This window comes from Rhyacophila brunnea, unplaced genomic scaffold, assembly GCF_057557595.1.
Source record: "Rhyacophila brunnea isolate RB1 unplaced genomic scaffold, BYU_Rbru_1.0 scaffold_8, whole genome shotgun sequence".
NCBI lineage: Eukaryota > Metazoa > Arthropoda > Insecta > Trichoptera > Rhyacophilidae > Rhyacophila > Rhyacophila brunnea.
In genome coordinates, this window is record NW_028233350.1 from 13,406,136 (window position 1) to 13,427,329 (window position 21,194).

Genomic DNA, 21,194 nt, shown 5'->3' on the forward strand with positions numbered 1-21,194 from the left:
GCACTCTGAATTTTTTAATGCAGTATGGTCACCTTGCATACACATGTTGACCTAATGACAGGAAATATCCCTGGCATTGTGTTTCCGCGTAACGTGTATTCTTGCTGAAAACGTTCGACAAACAATTCCTGGATGCGCGTCAATGAAATCCTTTATTTTGCCGTGGGAAAATCATTCGTCCTCTACCAGTAGTTGTATTTTTGTACAAACTTTTTCTTTTGTATAAAGATTTGTATATATATGATTTTGATAGTCAGGTAAAATTTTATTCACACCTGTTTCATTATAAGAATATTATACTTAATTTGAAACTATCTACTAAAACTAAGCTAACTAAACTATTTTGACGAAGACTTGCACAGTGTCTTGATTTAAAATATATATTATAGTAAAAAATACTTCCGGTTTTAATATTTACGCAGAGTTCACAGAGATTAGTCAATAATAATTGGGAATACATCAAACGGTTCACGAACATAGATTAACAAGAAAGATGACTCGCTCGACCAAATAACCAGATGAACTTTCCAAAGTATTAGTTCAGTTCAGGTAGGTATCACAGTTGACAACTAGAAACCCCACTTATCACTAGAAACGAATTTCGATAGTGTAAGGTTATTAGTTTAAAAATAAGGTACATATATGATCAAAAGGGTCAGAGCTAATCAGACTATGATGACTGGCTGTAAGACTGAAGAAAAATTACGGAGCTACATAGCGTTTGAAGCGTCCAGTCAATGGGCAGGGTCTCTTTTCGAAGTCACGCCGCTACAATTTATACATAAAACATAAGGTATGTAGAGTAAAGATCCATATGATTTGTGGCTGTATCTAAAGCTTGATTGGTAAACTTCCAGTTTGAGATGTAGGTATGTATATAGGTTCAAGTCTCATTCGAAATATGAATGCGCAGAAGTTTTACTCTGAATAACAAGTCTGAATTTATCGATTCAAATAAATTTGACAAATACACCCATTAAAACTTAATAAATGGCAACGTTGAATTAAATTTTGATTGCATTTAAGTCATATTGTAATTTGAAAAATACGAGCGAGACCATTTAGAGAAATTATTATTGCAATTGGAATAAGAGTATTGAAATTTATGAAGTGTATGGCAGGTCTATTACGTGTAAATTGGTACAACATTAATAATGCAAGAGAATCATTCGAAACAAAACTTAGTTTGTGTAGAGAAGATAAAACTTGCGGGTAAATATTTTGTATATACAATGTAATCATCTTTTAAATCAATTACTTAATATTATTTCTTTTTTTTTAATGGATAATATTTTATTATTTTTATACTGTATATACAAACTTATATTAGATACAACAAACAATAATATAATAAACATATATTTTTATTCACTACAAAATCACATTTTTGACGTTACAAGATTTTCACTTTATAGTATGTATGTTTTTTATTTATAAAATAGAAACATTTCCGGTCTCAGTATTTATTCAGAGTTTAAAGAGATAAATCAACAATAACAGATAATACTTCAAACGGTACACGAAAATAGATTAACAAGATAAAATGACTCGCTCGACCAAATAACCAGATGAATTTGCAAACGAATTAGTTTAGTTCAGGTAGGTATCACATTTGACAACTAGAAACCACACTTACCACTAAAAATGAATTTCAAACGAGTTTCAAAATAATTGGACCTGTATAATTAGAAGGATCAGAGCTAATCAGACCAAGCTGACTGCCTGTAAGACTGTGAGAGATATAAATTACGGAGTTAAAACAGAGTTAAATCTTAATCAGTCTACATAGCGCTTGCGGTGCCCAGTCAATGGGCAGTGACATTTATGGGTCTCTTTTCGAAGTCACGCCGCTACAACTTAGAATAATATTATAGTGAAAATAAATACCTAGTTACAAAAATATCAAGCAATATAATACCATAACTAAGTTGTTATTTCTAACTTAATTAAAATTTTAGAAAGTCGTCATAATTGTGCAAATGAAAAAGCAAGACTGGTCTAAAAAAGTAAATATAAATATGTTGTCAATTTTTAAAGTTTATACGTTATAAACGGTTCCATGACAAAACAGAACAGTGACAAAACAGAACATGACAAAACAGAACAACGATAAATATAACTATGACCTTCTGGAAAAATATAAATTTAATATTGAAATTGTCCTATAGCACAGCTTTTCAATACGCCACAATACATCAAATTATATAACTACTAGAAAGCCTCAAATAAACGGGACTTTGCGGCAAGCATAGGATATCCCATCTTAATCAATATAATATGTTCAAAATGATTGGGTGACTAGGTACAACGAAATAATGACCTAACCTAACCTAACCTAAACTAAATAGATTCCACACAAATTAATGTTTCATTTTCCCCTGGCTGTTCAGTTTTGTCACTGTTCTGTTTTGTCATGTTCTGGCAATAAACTTCTCATATTGTTTTTCGATGTATGTTTGGACTAGGGATTGCAATACCGGTATTTCAAAAAAGGTATTCAATTATTTATCGATACCGAAATACCGGTTTAAAAATCCGAAATACCGATATTTTCGGTATTAAGAAAGCATACACATTTATGTTTTCGAAAATGAATTAATTATATTTTTTCATTATTTAATATTATACTGTATAAATTTAATATATAGTGTATAAATTGTATGCTGCCAAAACGCAAATATATTGACTGAAACCAACAAAAGTTACATAATATTAAAACAAAATCCCTCAAATATACTACTTATAGAATTGTCGCGATGAATTAACATATTTCTAAAAAGAAAAACGTTGTATTTCAGAGAGATTTTCGTGTACCTGGACTAGTATTTTGTAAAAATTAACAGTTCTAAAATATTATCATCTATAGTTACATATAAAGGTCAACATAATAAATGTAGGTAGATTGCAAAAAATAGTATTTCAAATAGATTTTAATAGTTTATGGGTATCTATTTCTTTTTTTCTATAATAAGTTTTTACGAATACCGGTATTCAATAAGAAATACCAAAATACCGGTATTGATATATTCATTTGGTATTGCGATCCCTAGTTTGGACCCAGATTATGGACCTGATAGGTTGATCAATTATATTACATTCATATTTCATAAAAAAAAAATATCTGTTAATACAACCTATAGAGTGTAGGACACCGTGTAGGAAGCCATATGATATTTTTAGGAACGCACACGGTTCAAAATGTTTAAAACAAAAACTAAGGTCTTTTAAAGACCACTTCCATGGACACAATATGTATGAAAGAGCTACCAAAATAAAGTAATTACGCAAGCTTTTGACAAATGTGAGTAATACCATTGCCACGAAGTCTCTTTCCAATCAATGTATGTTATACACGTATAGGAAAGACTAATGTAGGTATCATTTAAAATCTTCCTTTTGATATTTCGTATTTCTTGCATTTAAATATAATAATATTTTATTTAAATCTTAAATTGAAAATACGTATGACTGATTACGAATTTATTGTGATAAAATGTTTAAAATATATTTTTTACAATTTTAAAGAAATGTAGAAAGAAAGGCATGTAATTATTAGGTATAAAGTCTGTAACGAAATGATACTCTGTAGTTGAAATAAAAGAAGATGTAAAATATAGTATACAAATGAACAGTTCTCATAATTATCATCTCATCAGAATATAAAAGAATACATATTATAATACATGGGCATGCAATTAAATATGCCAAACACACAATAAATCAACCCGATACATGGAAATGAATGCGAATTTATAAAACGAGAAGATCATACAAAATAATAAATACCTATTTAAAGCTTATTTCATTTTACAAACTCAATAAAAACGGGCTTATTCACAAGTCACAATATTGACCTTTAAAATATGTTAATATTTTTTGCAAAAGCTTGCATTCAGTTACAGTTTTGCAGAATAATTTACAATGTGCTACAGGAGGAAAAAATCCGAAATAGATTACAATAATTACTTAACATTAAACATAAAATAAAAATTACAGAATAATTAAAGTCAGTTAAAAAGAATACTCGAATCGTAATGCGAAACTAGGTTACATTTGTAAATTGTACGTATGCAGTTCACCGTGAGCTGTCTTACCCGAAACAAATAGTCTTATTGCATTCCGATCAAAAAAATGACGCTTTGTTTGTAGAGCATTTCACGAGCACCTACGTGCTAATCTATTTTTGAATCGTTCAAAATTATATAAATATATACTACAGGATTATATTTCAATTTTACTAACTTGCCTAGTTTCTTCTGTTTTATCTTGTATTTCGGTGGTTTTTATTACGTATCTTTAAGTGTTTAGATATGAATTTAATTTAAAATAAATGCTAAAACAGCTAAAACAGCTCATGGTGAACTGTGATACCACAAACTGTATACATACACATTTCCGGACGTGGCAGAATCATCCATACTTCGGTCCAAGACACACGACAACGAAGTTATTACTTGTTGAAGCAATGGCGTTTAAGGTACCTTGTGTCTTGGCCCTTGTAGAGATAGATTTGTAATCACACATCGCATGTTTTTTTTCATATCCACTGAAGCGTTCTGATTCACAAACTCGTCGACATTGCGAATATATCTTTTAGTTATGAATTACGGTCTCGATATTTATATCTTTAACACATTGTTAAAAATATCCAAATATTGTTATGAAGATATATTTTAATTTAGTCGAAAATAGCGAATAAATACTATGAGCTTTCACAAAAGATAAGTTATTTTTTAGAGATTTTGAAGGTAGTAGTTATTAGCCAGTTGTTAAACTTATTAGGTCTATATAATATATGTAGATTATTCATCGTTTAGAAAATGTACAAAGTCTATTCGTATATTTTACAAAAGACTTACATTTGGATCCATCGGCTAAAGCGTTTGCAATCCGAAATTATACTGTGCTGCATAAATGTATATTTAAGTACAAAAATAAATATCTTTTATACTTACCTATTTTAATTAGTACTTAATTTTCAATAATCTCAAAACTAATAACGAGATCCTTTTGATACTAAATATATAGCTATGATAATGAAAAGCAGGTGGTACAGAAAAAAAAAACACTTGTAAGCGCATAATAAGGCTTCATTTTTTTTTCCTGCACCAATACTTATCATTTTGGCTAGGACTTTTATATTAAAGTAAAAAGTAAGTAACCTAATTAAATGAGATTTCTTGTATAACCTCTTTTCAATAAAATTATAATACCTATTTGTACTAATTAGGTATATTACAAAAACTTTTACCTCATTAACTTTGAGACCATGTGTCTTTTAAAAGCAATTATATTATACCATTCATGGAATGTAACATATCAGTTTTTGCATATCGTTTCTGGCAGTAAATAAAAAGTTACCAAAACGTTGAACTGTCCATGAAAGGCATTCGATTACATTAATTTATTATATTCTTGGCACTGGATACTTTACATGTATATAAGCAAGATAATATTTGTTATGGATACGTTTATTATAGCTAATCGAGCGATTAAGTTAAAGATATGCGAACCTTAAATAAATATTAATTATATGGCATAATATTATTAATAAGTGGACATATCGGTGAAATGAATAAACTCAAAGGGCTTTGAGACCCTTTTCACATAACAAACATTGGTGACATCTCTAGCTAAATTGCCACCCCTCGCTAAGCTTATAAAGTTATCCGGAATCCGTTTTCAATACAATATGTTGAACATACCTACCTATTTTATAATCTGACATAGATAAAAGAAATGAAAATCATAGTGTTGTCATTTATTTAGTTGATGAAGTTGGCAACAAAAAAAGTTGTCAACAAGTTTAATTTATTTATAGTTTAATATATTATTTTCTTAATATATTATATGGATACAAGCCGTAAGTCTTGCATGCATACATTATTTTTTTAATCTCATAAAATATTTATTATAACAATATTAAAATCATCATAATTTATTTAAATGCATTGCTGCCATAACAATAACTTCTTGGTTATTAATTTTTGTCCTACATTCAATAAGCGAGTTGAGTTTGGTTGGCGAAATTATAATGTTGTCAACTTGTGTGTGTACAGCAATGACAATAATACATTGGTGTACTGTATTTTAATTTTAAGGTGACAGTCATAAAAACTTGTTATATTGAATTTATTTCTTCTTCAATTCAAGTTTTTGAGAATATTTTTTATAATATTATATTTTATGTATGTATCTCAGAGTAATAATAATATACAGAGAATAGGTATTGTTAGGCAACATAAAGTCGTGTTTGTTGCGTATAAATAACGCACAGAAGAACCTCAATTTTATTATTATTAACTTAACTTTGAAACGTTATATCATCATGTAACTTCTCAGTATGGTTACCAAATTTAAACAAAACATTGTTAACCATATTTCCTGATAAATTAACTAAAAATAATTATCAATAACTTTATATTTAACACGAAAACAACAAATTTTAACAACATGTTTTCGCAGTGTTTTAATGAATGGTAGTCATTCAAATCAATATATTTTACCGGCGACGTTTACAAAAAATATTTAATTCAGCCGTAGAAATTCTATCTTACTCTTACGCATATTGCAGAGATATAAGGTGCCAAATACTTTCTCACTCGCACGTATGTTTCGTTTTTGTTCAAGCCTTAGTATGTATCAGTGGTGAAGAGTAGGGGAGGCTGTTAAGATCCGACATAAATACTGCACATTTAACTTTGTCAGTCAAACGTATTTGTTTTCATTGAACTAAGACTACAATGTGTAGATAGTGTTTGTTAGTTTTTAAATTTCAATTAATCCCAGCGTAACCCAATTTATAGTAGATAATGGTCAAAAAATATTCGTTCATCTATAAAGTATCTGAAATTTTGCCATTATTAATGATACATAATTTTAGATATATTATAGATAAAATATTTTTTTATTGATTATGGTTTAGTTTGGGTAGGGCTTAATGAATTTTAAAAAAACCAACCAACACCATCTGTAATAATATGCATTCTTAATTCAACGAAAACAAATAAATATTACTAAAAAAGTGTGCACTGTTTTTATCGGATCGCCCACCCGCAAAGTTTGGTTTAGGCAGGGTATAAATTGAATTTTAAAATCCAACTAGCACCATCTGCAAATTGTATTCTTAGTTCAAAGAAAACAAATAAGTATGACTGACAAAGTTAAGTGTGCACTATTTATGTTGTATATAACAACCTACATCCACCCCTCGCCACTGGTATGTATAGTATTATATTACATAAGTAAATTTATGTTATCTCTGTGAAAAAAAATATAAATCTCGTGCTGCGAATTGTTAATGTAATGATAAGGCTCAGCGTTAATATTTTTAATTGCTCATAAGGGTAATAATAATATTACGGCGGCATAATACCAAGATGCCGGTGCCTTGAAAGACTGTCGCAAGATGTCGCGCGTCTCGGTCCATCTCGCGGGACGAGTTCCAGGCTTGCACCCGTGGTGCATCATAACATTATAATTAATTTGGCATCCGAGTTTAATTGGAGTGGCCCACTTTCGGCCGGCCATAATAATTTATTATTGAAATTAACCTGTCAAACCATTTTCATACATGATTAAACGCCGGTCGGTGCACGCGTCAACTACTGAAGTTATCTCACAATACCGCTATTTTTGGCAGGTGACCGAATACATAAAAGCCACGACGCGCGATTAAAAATACGTAAAACTGAAAATTTCGCGGGAACCACAACGACACTCATAAAAACAGAAGACTCCAAAGATGCCCAGCAAACCTTACATATTATTATTATTAACCAGTGGCGAAGGGTGGAGGTAGGCTTTTAATATCCGCCATAAATAGTGTACACTAAACTTTGTCAGTCAAAAGTGTTTATTTTCATTGAACTAAGACTACAATAGACTTTAGAAAGTAAAAAGGACGTAACCCCGAGTTTTGTCAAAATATGTTTTATTGCATAATAACGTTGTACATAACTAATTACACATTATGTCCAAAGGATGTGAGCTGCGATTGCCGATTTATTATCTAAATTTAGCTAGGAATTTAAAAAAGGAAGTAGGTGACATGAGAGAAACAACTTGACAATCATTTTTGTTGGTTGTTTTTTTTTTAAACACAATAATTAATATCAGATTAGGAATATAAAAACAAAATTATTAATTATAATGCACTTCAAGGTAATGTATATTTTGTATTTTTACTTTGAGGTAAAACCATGAGAAAAACGTTTTTATGCCTTCTGTAAAATTTGATTTGTGTTGTATACGCCCTTTTTCCTTTCCAAGGTCGATTATGTAAAATAGTGTTGGTTAGTTTTTAAAATTCAATGAAACCAAGCCATAATAGACAATAGTCGATCATTCTTATCAATCTATAAAATTATGCAATTAAATCATACATAACTTTAAATAATATTCTAGAATATTATTTGTATCTATTATAGTTTAGTTTAGGCAGGGTTTAATGAATGTAAAAAAATGAACCATCAATATGTGTAATATGTATTTTTAATCGAACGAATACAAAGTGTGAATAAAAAAGTGTGCACAATTTTATCGTATCGCCCAACATATACCAAAACTATTATGGTTTGGTTTAGGCAGGGTTTAATTGATTTTTACAAACTAACTAATACCATCTGTAAAATTGTGGTCTTAGTTCAATAAAAACAAATTCGTACGACTAACAAAGTTTAATGTGCACTATTTATGGCGGATCTTAATAGCCTACGTCCACCCTTCACTACTGACAGATGATGTATAAATGTAGGTTAAACCAAGTAAAGCTGAAAAGGGCTGCTATGACAAATGTTTAAATTAATTTTCCTCTTCTTTTCTATAGTTCAGCTTGAGCCTCGGTTTCGTCCACTACTTTCTTCCCAGAGCCTCTTCCAATAGGTAAATTAGCTCAAAGTTTTTTCACATTACAGACGCAGTTGTATCAAACCTGACGCTGTTATACTGAAAAAAATCCCTTGATGACGTGATAAATCTCATATCAAAATAATGCTGGAAGCGTTTCACAAAGAACTTTTAATACTGTTTTTTTTGAATTGTGTGTGGAATTCTTGTTTGAGCAAGTAACAATATTATGTTAAGTATATCAGATATGGGCGTAACTCTACTTTTTTTCTAGTTGTTTTATTATTATTTATAGGTCAAGATTATTTAAAATATATTAAAATAATTAGTATCAGCAAATCGATCACAGATCAAAAATTAAATTCGTCATCTTATAGATATTTTAATTCCAGGGTTCTTTTATCCATTTTTGTTTATTTTATATTTGCTTCATTGCTACAAGCGTACAAAACATATTAAGAATTTAGTCATATAATTCACTATAAACTCTAATTATTTTAAATAAATCAATTAAATATTGCTGGCATAATAAGGTAGGCCTTATTATGTCATTAAACAAAATGTATTTGAAAAAATATGACCATTTTTATGTAATTAAATTAAAGCCAGTTACTTCATGAGTGTTAACCTGCCGTCATGTTATTTATTTTAAATGGTTAAAATAGTTTTATGTTCTCAATACATTTATTGTTTCGGCAAAACTTTCACCCAATTATTTCATTTAGGCAACCGATGTTCAATAATCATAACAAGTTATTGAAAGTATGTAAAACAATACAAAAAACTATACTCACAGAGGTATTGATCAATTTTAATGTATCTCAGATGACTTCGAATAACCATTTAAACGAGCAAAAAGTCGTTTAAATAAATTAATTCCTTAAAAACATGAAAGTCAAATAATTATAATAATTTATTATTACAACCCAACAAAAAGTGGATAAATATTTATATTCTTGGGTAAATATTTAATAATACTAAAGTAAATTAAAAAATGATTGAAATTTTACCCTTCATTAGGAAAATATGTATTTGTTTTACTGTCGTAATAATGGTAAAATGATTTGAATTTAAAATAGATACTTAAATAAATTGCATATCATTTATTTTGATTCCTATACATTACCTGATAAAATAAAGCCACCTAGGTTGATCTTTTTAAAAGGATAATAGTGGATCATTTGAATTTGAATTTAAACTACCTCATTATGAGGTAATAGATAAAGGTTGACTAAGAATAATATATTGAATGAATTTTTCGTTCATAGACAAAGATGTGTGTTTTGATATTGCTTGATCACAACTTGTTTAGTTAGCGTACTACCAGAAGCTAATTCAAACTAAATGTCTTGTTTCTTATTATCTGATTTAAAATATATTTTGTATTTAAATTAGATGGATAAAATCTTATAAAGTTATTCATTGGTCGATCAGGTAATATAATATATTTAAAATTTATTTATAAACTATGTATTATAAACTAATTAAATGTTATATAAATAATTGAGTAAAAAACCGTACCTAATTATGAAATTAACTTATACCAATTTATATAATAAAGCATTTTTCAAATATATATTGTATTTTAAATAACTATTTTTTTATTCAACGAATAATTCAAAAGATTTAAGAATGTAACACTCTTTTTATTAAGCAGACATAATTTGAAAAATAATCCAAAATATTGTGAATTATTCATTAATTAAATTATTAGTAAGTTCAAGTATGTTATAACAAAAAATCTTGGCGTGACGTTGATTAGTTATTTAATACCTACGTTGATTTAACTTTAATAGTGACGCAATTTAGAAAGCGCACCTATTGTATACACAAGGCGGCTAATGGCAGCTTTTGAGGGTAGTTTATCATATTTATGTAATGATGTATTTTAATTATTATTGCAATAAGTTAGCCGTCTAAACTGATAAAACTGACCATTTTGCTCTGAAAGTTAACACAGCCAAGAGAGGTGCTGTTAAAACACCTAAACCACTTTTAGACAGTTCAGATGGTTATCTAATGTGTAAAAATTAACCGCCTCAATGCACAAATACGATAAACAACCCGCAATAGCAGCATTGTGTATAATAATTGTGAAATACCAATAACGTTAACACAACCGTAATACGTAGCACTCTGTACCATTATTAAATTATTATCATAAAATTTTTCCGTATGAAAATACGGGCAAAATAAACCGACATAAAAATTCAAACAACCTCATGACATTTCAAAGCAAGCGACTCGCCGGAGAATTCCATATGAAATAATAATACACGTCTTCCCTACTCGGTAATTTAAACATACCACTCAAACAAAAACCGCTCATTTTGTATAAAATATAAGTAAAGATTTCTAGATTTGTTTTTGCAGTGTAAAAATCTTGAGTGAGAATCAAAAGTGAAGATTTTTTATAAAGTTTGTGTGCAATTTGGTTGGTTTGATTGTGGGGACGTTAAATGTCGCGTGGCCAACAAGTATACGACGCGTGCCGCCCGGTGGCTTGATCGTATTAATATCACCTGCCGTCTTTTGAGGTCGAAACACTCGTTTCTCAGGTGAATTCATTATTATATTAATTATTTACGTTGCGTCATCAGTCTACCACAGTATTTGGAAGCTTTTTGATATAAGTGAGCCTCGAAAGTGTAGATAGGTATTTCACTAAAAGCCGTTGAAATAAATTAGGTAGTCCTAATCATAACTCCATAATATAATGTATAAAAATGTTTTTGTTTTATTTTTATCCAGAATTAGTCTGTCATTAGTATTATTATATGACTACATTACTGCTACTTCATCGCAAGGTCGCACTACTTACTAACCTAAATATTTATTATTTTTCAGATCATAGTCATTTAACATTGTTCATTAAACCATCATCACCAATTTATGAATTACTAATTGGTAATGTACTCTTATTTAGGTTTAATTAAAACTAATAAGAACTAAGCTTGCATATTATAATATATTTATTTTAACATTTCCGTATAGATAAACGTGTGTGACCCAAATATCACTTTTTAGCAGCTTCATATATTTTGTGTATTTTTATATAATATTAATGAATTTTTCATCAAGCCTCGTCAACCGTGTACGGCTGGCAGAAAGTTGTCTTCTAAAGCCGTGGGTTTTATGTTTGATTTGAATCCCAGGTCAGAACAATTTTATATGTTATTTTTATAACAAATTTTTAAATCCACAGTGTGAATAGGCTGAGTGAATAACTAGAACCTTGTAATACCTCGAAAAAAATATATCTTTCGATTGTAGAAGAAAACGCAAAAAGGATCATACAAAGAAATGAACAACGTTTTTATATAAATTAGATTTCTTACACTTAGTTGGTATATAGTAACAATATTATTGTAATAAGAAATTGAAAATATCCTATTAGATCGAATTAAAGGTGTTATTTTATGGAAGGTTAATGTTGTAATAACACTCACGGTGGCCACGCGGCTTAAGCGTTGGACTATCACGCCGTGGGTCTCAGGTTCGAATCCTGGGTCTGGCAAGTACACATATTGTTTTTCAATTTGTGTGTGAGTCAGAGTATGGACCTAATAGGTTGAGCAAGTGGCTGACATCCATTTCTCGTAGAAAAACAAAATCTGTTAATACAAACCTCAACTCTGTGGAGGCCCATATGATCCTATTAGAATCGGACATGGTCGAAAAAAAAATGTTCTAAACAAAATTAATTATATAATGTAATATAATTAGAAACATTTAATTTGTTACTCAGATCAATATAAATCATCATAATAATGTATTTTCATATTTAACTTTGATTTTTCATCAGAAAACAGTTTAGACAACATGAAATCGCTTTGTTTAATATGGAGATAATAATAATAAAATATGGTAATATAGTAATCATATCATTTCAATATATTACATGTGTGACACACTTCGGTGTTCATGTATTGTTATCAAAACCAATCGAAGTTGCGATGGGATAACCTGGATCAACAATGAGTATTATGATTTATTAAATTGCAACCTAGATAAACAATAACACTTATAATGTATCGAATAATAAGTTGTATATAATTATAGCCAAGGACAGTGATGGAAACAGTCACTTCTCACTAGTCACTACTCACTAGTCTCTCGAGCTCAGTCACTCGACTACCGTCAATCTGTCTGAGTATTATCATTAATAATAGTTTGGTAGTTGTTACAACCGGATCGCGGCTCGGTCTGAGCATTAGCATACCACGATTACTCTGTACTGTCAATCTTCACTACTATAATTTTAACTCTGTACCCAGACAATATACTCTACCTCTCTGTCTTCAATCAACCCACATCACCTTCTCCTCATGAACCCCAAAATTTTAAACTATTTGTGTTTTTTTAAGAATAAGAATATTAAATTAGACCGATGATTTCAACAAATAACATCATCATATAATGTTATTTAATTTAAATGCTGTTTTAACTATTTACCTACTAAAATTCATCACTTAATTAATATGCGTATGGGGGATAAAATAATAAACAAAATATCAGAAGTTTTTGTTTTAAATAATTTAATTTACATCTCGGGTTTATTCTTATATTTGAAAAAAATAGATAATTAACATAAAAATAAATATTAGGTAACACGTAATAAAAATTTCAACGAAGATCTGTCCATCAAAATATGCAGATGATAATAATTAGAAATATAGCACTCTAAAATATCCACTCAATGCCATTATACGGTTATTATCTGTAGGAACAATGAGTCGAAAGTAAAACCGATGAAAAAAAATATATAATCAAGGGATGGGCGGTTGAAATAATACAAGGAAAAAATTCAATAGACCGTGAAATCCGACGGTTATCCGGCGCCATTAAATAATTACTTAGGCGAACATACATAGAAAGATTTTGAGAAGGTTTTTATCATGCAAAAAGATAAATCAACATTACACATATTACATAATTTCGAAAACATTTCTGAGAAAATATATTATAACCAATAGATTTTTTTTTTTTTTTTAAATTAAGACACCCCGCAGGAATCGAACCTGCATCTCTCGGGTATCGCATCGCGCCCACGCACATTGACCACAATTCTAAAGAAGACATACTTAATTACGACAAATTTGATCTAATGCGTTTTAATACTCACTGAAGCGCATTCTAAATTGAACTACATTGGCGATCTGCTTATCAAAGTAGGTATTACTTTAATTACTAACCGACGTCACGGATCACTGCAAGACTTTTTGTTATAACTAACTTGAATATTACTTAATTATGTATGTTCAATAATTACATTCTTAAATTTTTTATATGTAATAGTTAATTATTAATTAATATCATTTTAATGTAAGGTGAAAACAGTTGCAGATTTTGAACAATATAACAATACGTTCATCGTTGGTACCTATATATATTTTTTTACTATACATAGTAGGTATTGTTAAGAAGGCAGGGAAGTGTAGTGACTGGTAATATTATAATAATATAGTGACGGAATTAGGCCTTGTCTAGATGGCGCGATTTGACTTTGATTTGACGTGAACTTCTTGAGCTGTCCACATGCACTCGCGGCGAGACGTCTGTCGCGCGATAAGCGCAAGTGATCGGCGATAGTTGCAACAATTATTAAATTATTGTTAAGTCTCATGTTGAATACTATATATTATAGTAAACTCACGCCTATGAAACGCGTTATATGGACGCAGCATAAATTTGGTAATAGGTTGACTATTATTGACCATTGAATAGTAATTTGACAAGTATCTTAGAAAGAATAGAAAACCTTAAAAACTAAAAATGTTTTTTACTTGAAATATTTTTTCTTACTATGGTTATGATGCTACGCTGAATATTCTTGTTTTACGTAATTATTTTATGTCATTTTTGTAATATTATACAAATTTAAAATGAATGGTATTCTAGAATTAAATTATCGAGAGAAATAAATTTTACAGTATTCTGTATTACCTGTAAATACTATCCACAGACTACTTAGGCATATGTGGACGAGCTATGAGATATTACCAAACAAAAAAAAGTGTTGGAGGCGTTGGATTGTGTTCATATGATCCACATAAAGAACAAACATGTAGGTACAAACAAGAAAAAAATGATCTGAAATTACACTTCGGAAAAATAATTAGTACGAAGAATCATTAATTAAAGATCCGTTAGTTTAGGTTTAGCTATTAATGCGGCACTCGACCACAAATTGGTGCCTATTTTAATATCAACTTTATTATATTCAAAAAATCTTTTATTTTTAACGGAAGGGTTATGTAATTCTAGTTTACTATTTAAAAAGCTATAGCTAGAGGCAAATTATAAAATAGTTGAGTGAATTTAATAGTTGTACTTATCGGTCATCTTAAGTACGTATTATTATTAAAATATATGCAGTGTTAATTCTTTGTTCTGTTAATTTATTATATTTTGAATATTTTTTTTATTTGTAATTACCTACTAATTATTAATTTAAGTGAAAATGTAAATACTTTTAAGAATCTTATTGAAGCTATTAATAATGCAATGACGTCTTATTCTTTAATATGTAATAATAATAATTATGATTCCAATGTAAAATTGAGATATCATATTTTATAACGCATTCGTATTTCCAAGACCTTTTCTTCATCTTCTTCAGCCATGTCCTTCCTTTAGCTTGAGTATATACTTATATACGATACGATACCTCGAAGAATCAATGTCGCTCATCAATCTTCTTACTTAATTCCAGGTGAAACCAGCATCACTTAGCTCAGCTGTATACACTATATAGATATATATATATATATATATATATATATATATATATATATAGTATTCTAATCACGCTGAGAGTGATGTGACGTTGGACCTGGTTCGGCCATATGTCAAGGATGCCAGACGAGAACTTCGACTGGACTTGCCAGTTCTTCAAGCCAACCAGATTCCGGCGCCCTGGAATGAGATTTTTTAATGATTTTAATTTTCACTTTAAATTATAATTCAAAATATTTTGAGAATCTAAATTTTTAAGATACAGTTTATATTGTGATCCCTGAAATTGGCATTTATGGTCAGTACTATTTATGTGAGTGTATCAGTAAGTTGTATCGTCTCCTAGTTATTGGCATTTTTTTTTTTAAACATTTGTTACTAATTCTGATTTCTACTGTTCATTTACATAATAGCATTTCCTTAAACTAGTAAAATTGCTAAAATATCAGAAAAATATTTGCTTCGTCGATTAAATAAATATTCTATCATCTGATATTTATAACAGTCAATACAATTATTTTATTTGAAATCGACTAAATGCAAGGTGGCCGAATTTTTGCAATTTTTAAGAACAAAAGTTTATAGTATTAACAGAATTTGATGTATTATTGATGTATTAGTGTTATTTAATTATCTTTAGAATTCAATAATATATGATAACAATTTTGATGAATACAGTACAAAAAATCAATAATAATAAAACCAAGTCATTCCAGTAAATCAAAATAATTTATTTTGTATCTTCCACTAAATTTCTCCGGAAACAATTATTTAAACATCTTGAGAAAATATACAATCAAAAAAATTGATGGATGAAAACGTTTCGAAGTGAAATTATATAAAGCGCATCTAATGAAATTTTTATGAGGTGACGAAATTGTTCGCTGGTTTGCCTTAGGGCTTTTGATGAATTAAGATAAGTAGCGTCTTACTTTAACAAGATCTCATTATTTGTGCCACAAAAAATGTATTCCCCTAATTTTGTTCCGAGGGTAATTGGCCAACCGTTTGACGGCGGGCTTACATAGGATGTTAGTTTTTGTATGCGAGAAAACAATTACATGACAAAGCTTATCTATTCCAACTAGACTTAGGCACATATTATTATAATATCCTTAAAAAAATACTAGACTAATAGCGTTGAGTTTATTGAAATAAAAAATCTGTTTGGTTAAGTCAATCTAATTCAAACTAATTTGACAGAATGGTTCTTCTTTTTTGTAATCGGTTATGAAACCGAATAATTATCTTTTTTCATATTATTATAATTTTACTATTCTAAGAATACACTTTGATAATATTGTTAAAAAAATATTTTTCAATAGGTAGGTATAATGGTGTTAGATTCTTTTAGCAGTGTTGGCGACTCATTTATGTGTTCATATCGTTTCTTTGAAATGACACTAACACCGTTGCAAAATGTTTTAGCCATGGCCCAATGCCAGAAGAATATGACTCTACACTACTAATAAATTTCTTAACATAATTAATATAATAAACTTTAATCTAAGCCATCAAAATATTCATAATGTGACATATTTACCCTATATGTATAATATAACACTCTGAATTTATTATAATCTAAAGCGTCTTGGAATAATCTATATGTATCTATGAAGCACAGAAACTTATTATAAAATAATCGTTAATGACATTGAAGATAATTGAGCTATTACTATCCATAAAATAAGCTTATGAGACGATTTATTTTTTCTTGAAATATTGTACCTTTATACTTCAGTTCATTTTTTGGTTCTTAGGACCCTTAAATCCTACCGCCTGGGTGTTTCAATCTCTAAAACCCCTGGGTGGTGTACCCCTGCTTATATAATAACTATAATAATAACTGTTCAGTTGAAAATGTCCCTCTGAGGCGGACGAAACCGGTCATAATCTCTTGATTAAAATTGGAATAAGTACTACATAAAAATTGCGTTTTATTAAATAAAAACAACAATACAATGCAGTTCCACCATGAATTGACAGTTAACAAAATAAAAGAAATATAAAAATAACAGTTAAAATGGCTTTGATATATGAAATATATTAAAAATTTTCAATAAACTCAGAAACATATCAATTTGAAACACATTTTTCACTGTCCGGCTGGGTACTTCTATTATCTATCCGCTAAGCTTTCAATCTACCTGTAATTTTTACTAATAATTATAACTACGTTTTTTTAAATGTTTATAATTCCATCAAGAATATTTATTATTACATTGGGTGGTGAGCGCATTTTAGGAAAATATAACAATCTCTTTTAAAGTGTTAACTGTCAATTCATGGTGGAACTGTATTGTATTATTTGAATAAATATTTGCTTAATTAAATAAAACTCAATGTTATAGTACTAATTCCACTTTTTTAATAAAATTTTGGACCGGTTTCTGCCATTATCGTTGATAATGTCTCTTTGGTGAGGACGAAACCGACCCAAAATTGAATTAAAAAAGTGGAATAAGTACTATAAAATTGTGTTTTATTTAATTAAACAAATAATTAGTCAGAGAATATAGCAATATTTTTGATAAAAAAATATTTTTAATTATTCAAAATAATTGAAACACTTAACAACGCATATTTTTATAAATATTTTAATTTTACTTCACAAAGAAGATTATGGTTAAATCAATAATTAATACGTTCGTTTTGACTCGACACTTTTTCATATGAAACTTACAAATTTCTTTTAGTTACAAGTCGCATCGCATAAATATTGAAATAATAAATATATACGTTATAACTTATAACTACTTAGATACATATTAATATGTAATAAATATATTTTTAAATTTAAATTATTTTAATTTTGAAAATAGCGTAAAGAAAATGTGCTCCTATTTTAATATATTAACTTAATTCCAGCAAACTTTTAAACCATATGACTACAGAACTGAAGGTTAATAAATGTAAGTGAATAATAAATTGAATATACATTAAAAATTCTACGGATATACCTTGTATTTTTATTGATTATAAACACAGTCTGTTGATTAAAAATTGAATAATTTTAATTTATGTATTTATGTAATACAAGAGACCTTTCTACGGTGTAATGGAAATAAATGTATGGTAATTCTATAATCATGCAGCTTATTAGATTAAACGTCTCACAGATTATCTCTTAACAATGTTTAAAAAATACGAATTTTATAGAAATAATTTATTTTTCCATTTTCAGTAATTTAACAGATTTTTTTGGATATTTTATTTTATTTATATTTTTAAATTATGTTATATTTTTTGCTATGTGTAGTATCCTTTCTATTAAGTAAATACTTTAATTTATTTCACACCATAAAGAATAAACAATTTAAATATATTGGACACCTGATGAGTAGAACAATACCATTTTAACCTACACCTTATTATCTAGGGAAGAATAGCAGGAAAAATAGGTCCGGGAAATAAACGTCTATTGTAGTTATAATAATTATAATCTATAAATATAGTTTCATTAGAGCACAATTTCATTACGGTGAGAGGTCACAAAGATAAGGATCATACAATAATCATTGAAAGGGATGGCACTTAAAGATTTAGAATAGCCTTATTAATTATAATTATTTACAATAAAAAAGCAGTGTTTGTAGGCAATACACGCCACAAAAACTTGCAAATAATTCTTGTAATCACTTTAAACCACTACACCTCCTAATTCACGGGTTTGGGTCGAAATCCCGAAGGCCGGAATCCCGAAGGCCGAAACCCCGAATGCTGAAACCCCGAATGCTGAAATCCCGAATGGCCGAAATCCCGAAAGCCTAAATCCCGAAAGTCTAAATCCCGAAAGCCGAAATCCCGAACGCTGAAATCTCGAATGGCCGAAATCCCAAATGGCCGGAATCCCGAAGGCCGAAATCCCGAAAAATAAAAAAACACAAACATCAATAATTGCGCAATCTTGAATATTGAAGACAATAGTTTTGTAGAACAAATGGATTTTGTCTCACTTACAAAAATTTCGCAATTCAAGATTGCGCAATTATTGGTGTCTGTATTTTTTTATTTTTTTATATTTGTATATATATATAGGAACGAAAGGAAATTATTGCTTTTAAAGTTTGGTTTTCGCGCTGAATGCTTCGTATTTCTTGAACAGATTACAGGATGAAGCAGTCAATAAACAGACTTCAGATAAATTAACGACTCTTGACAATCTATCTAAAATGTATTCTAATTTTTTTCCAGAAAGGAGAAACTGGTGATTTTTAGTAGCCTCCAGGAAAGCAAACTAGAGAAAGAGCATAGGCACGCCGAAATAACCAAGTGAAGGAGCTTACTGAGGACAGCCTTCATTCTGCTTTTAGACGAAAAGAAACGAAATTTTGGACTCGCTGGCAATCGGAGAGCGAAAGTTGAGCTGTGAACACGTCAATTTGTTTCGTGATGGCGACGGGGGTATTAATTCTTAAATCGTGTAAAGATGACTAAAAAACTTTACCCATTTACTTGAAAAAGAAAACATGTCAATGAATATATTATTAATATTGTACTAATAGAACAATAAACAGAACATTAAATAGACGCATGTTGGACGTTTTAGACCGTGCCCCAACTGAAGTATAGCCTTAACTGTAAATTCATGGTGGAAATGAATTGTAATATTATATTAAACAAATAACCAGTCAAATTATTTAATAAAAGTGGAATCATTACGATAAAATTTGTGCTTTATTTAAATTAATTATATTATCTTATAATAATAATTCACTGAAGAAAATAATTTTCAAACTTATTTTTAAAAGGATTTTTATTTTATTCTTGTTGGTCGTCTCCTAATTCGTCATTATAAATGATTGAGTAAATACACTTGACGTGCAATTTTTGTCGGAGAAAGTGATTGAGTGGAAATATCACGAACGTTTCTGAAGAGTAAACGTCAATCTGCTATAATAAGCAAGCAGCATACCTTTTCCACACACAATACTTGCACATTATTTATCAGGCATTAATAAGTTTTGGTTAGTGAGCAAAGGTTTTTAAAATTAATTAAGCCAAATGTAAAAAAAAAATAGTATACTACCCTCTTCTCTCTCTTCCTGGTCGTTCTCTCATGGATAAGAATCATGACTACCCGGAAATGCAGTCATCATAAGCGAATAAAACTCTTCACCCCTCACGGTCATCTGCTCCTCTAAAGGCAGAATGAACGCTGTCCTCAGTAAGCTCCTTCACTTGGTTATTTTGGCACGCCTATGCTCTCTTTCTAGTTTGCTTTTAAAACTTCAGAATATATTTTAAACATATTGTCAAGAGTAGTCAATTTATCTGAAGTCTGTTTATTGACTGCTTCATAACTGTCAGACTGTTCAATAAATACGAAGCATTCGGCGCGAAAACCAAATTTTAAAAGCATTAATTTCCTTTCGTTCTACTCGCACTTCGCTACACGAATTGGCACCGTAAAAAAAGCATGGAGAATAGACATTTTCACAAGCATCATTGTCATGGAAATTCCTCGAACGTTACATGTAGTGGTATGGTGTGTTATCGCACTTTTTGAAATCTACCTATGCGCTATCATATTAATTTAAATTTACATCCGCCTTTTCTAATAACGGTCGATTCCATATATACTTACTAACTCGTCCACTAATCTCGGA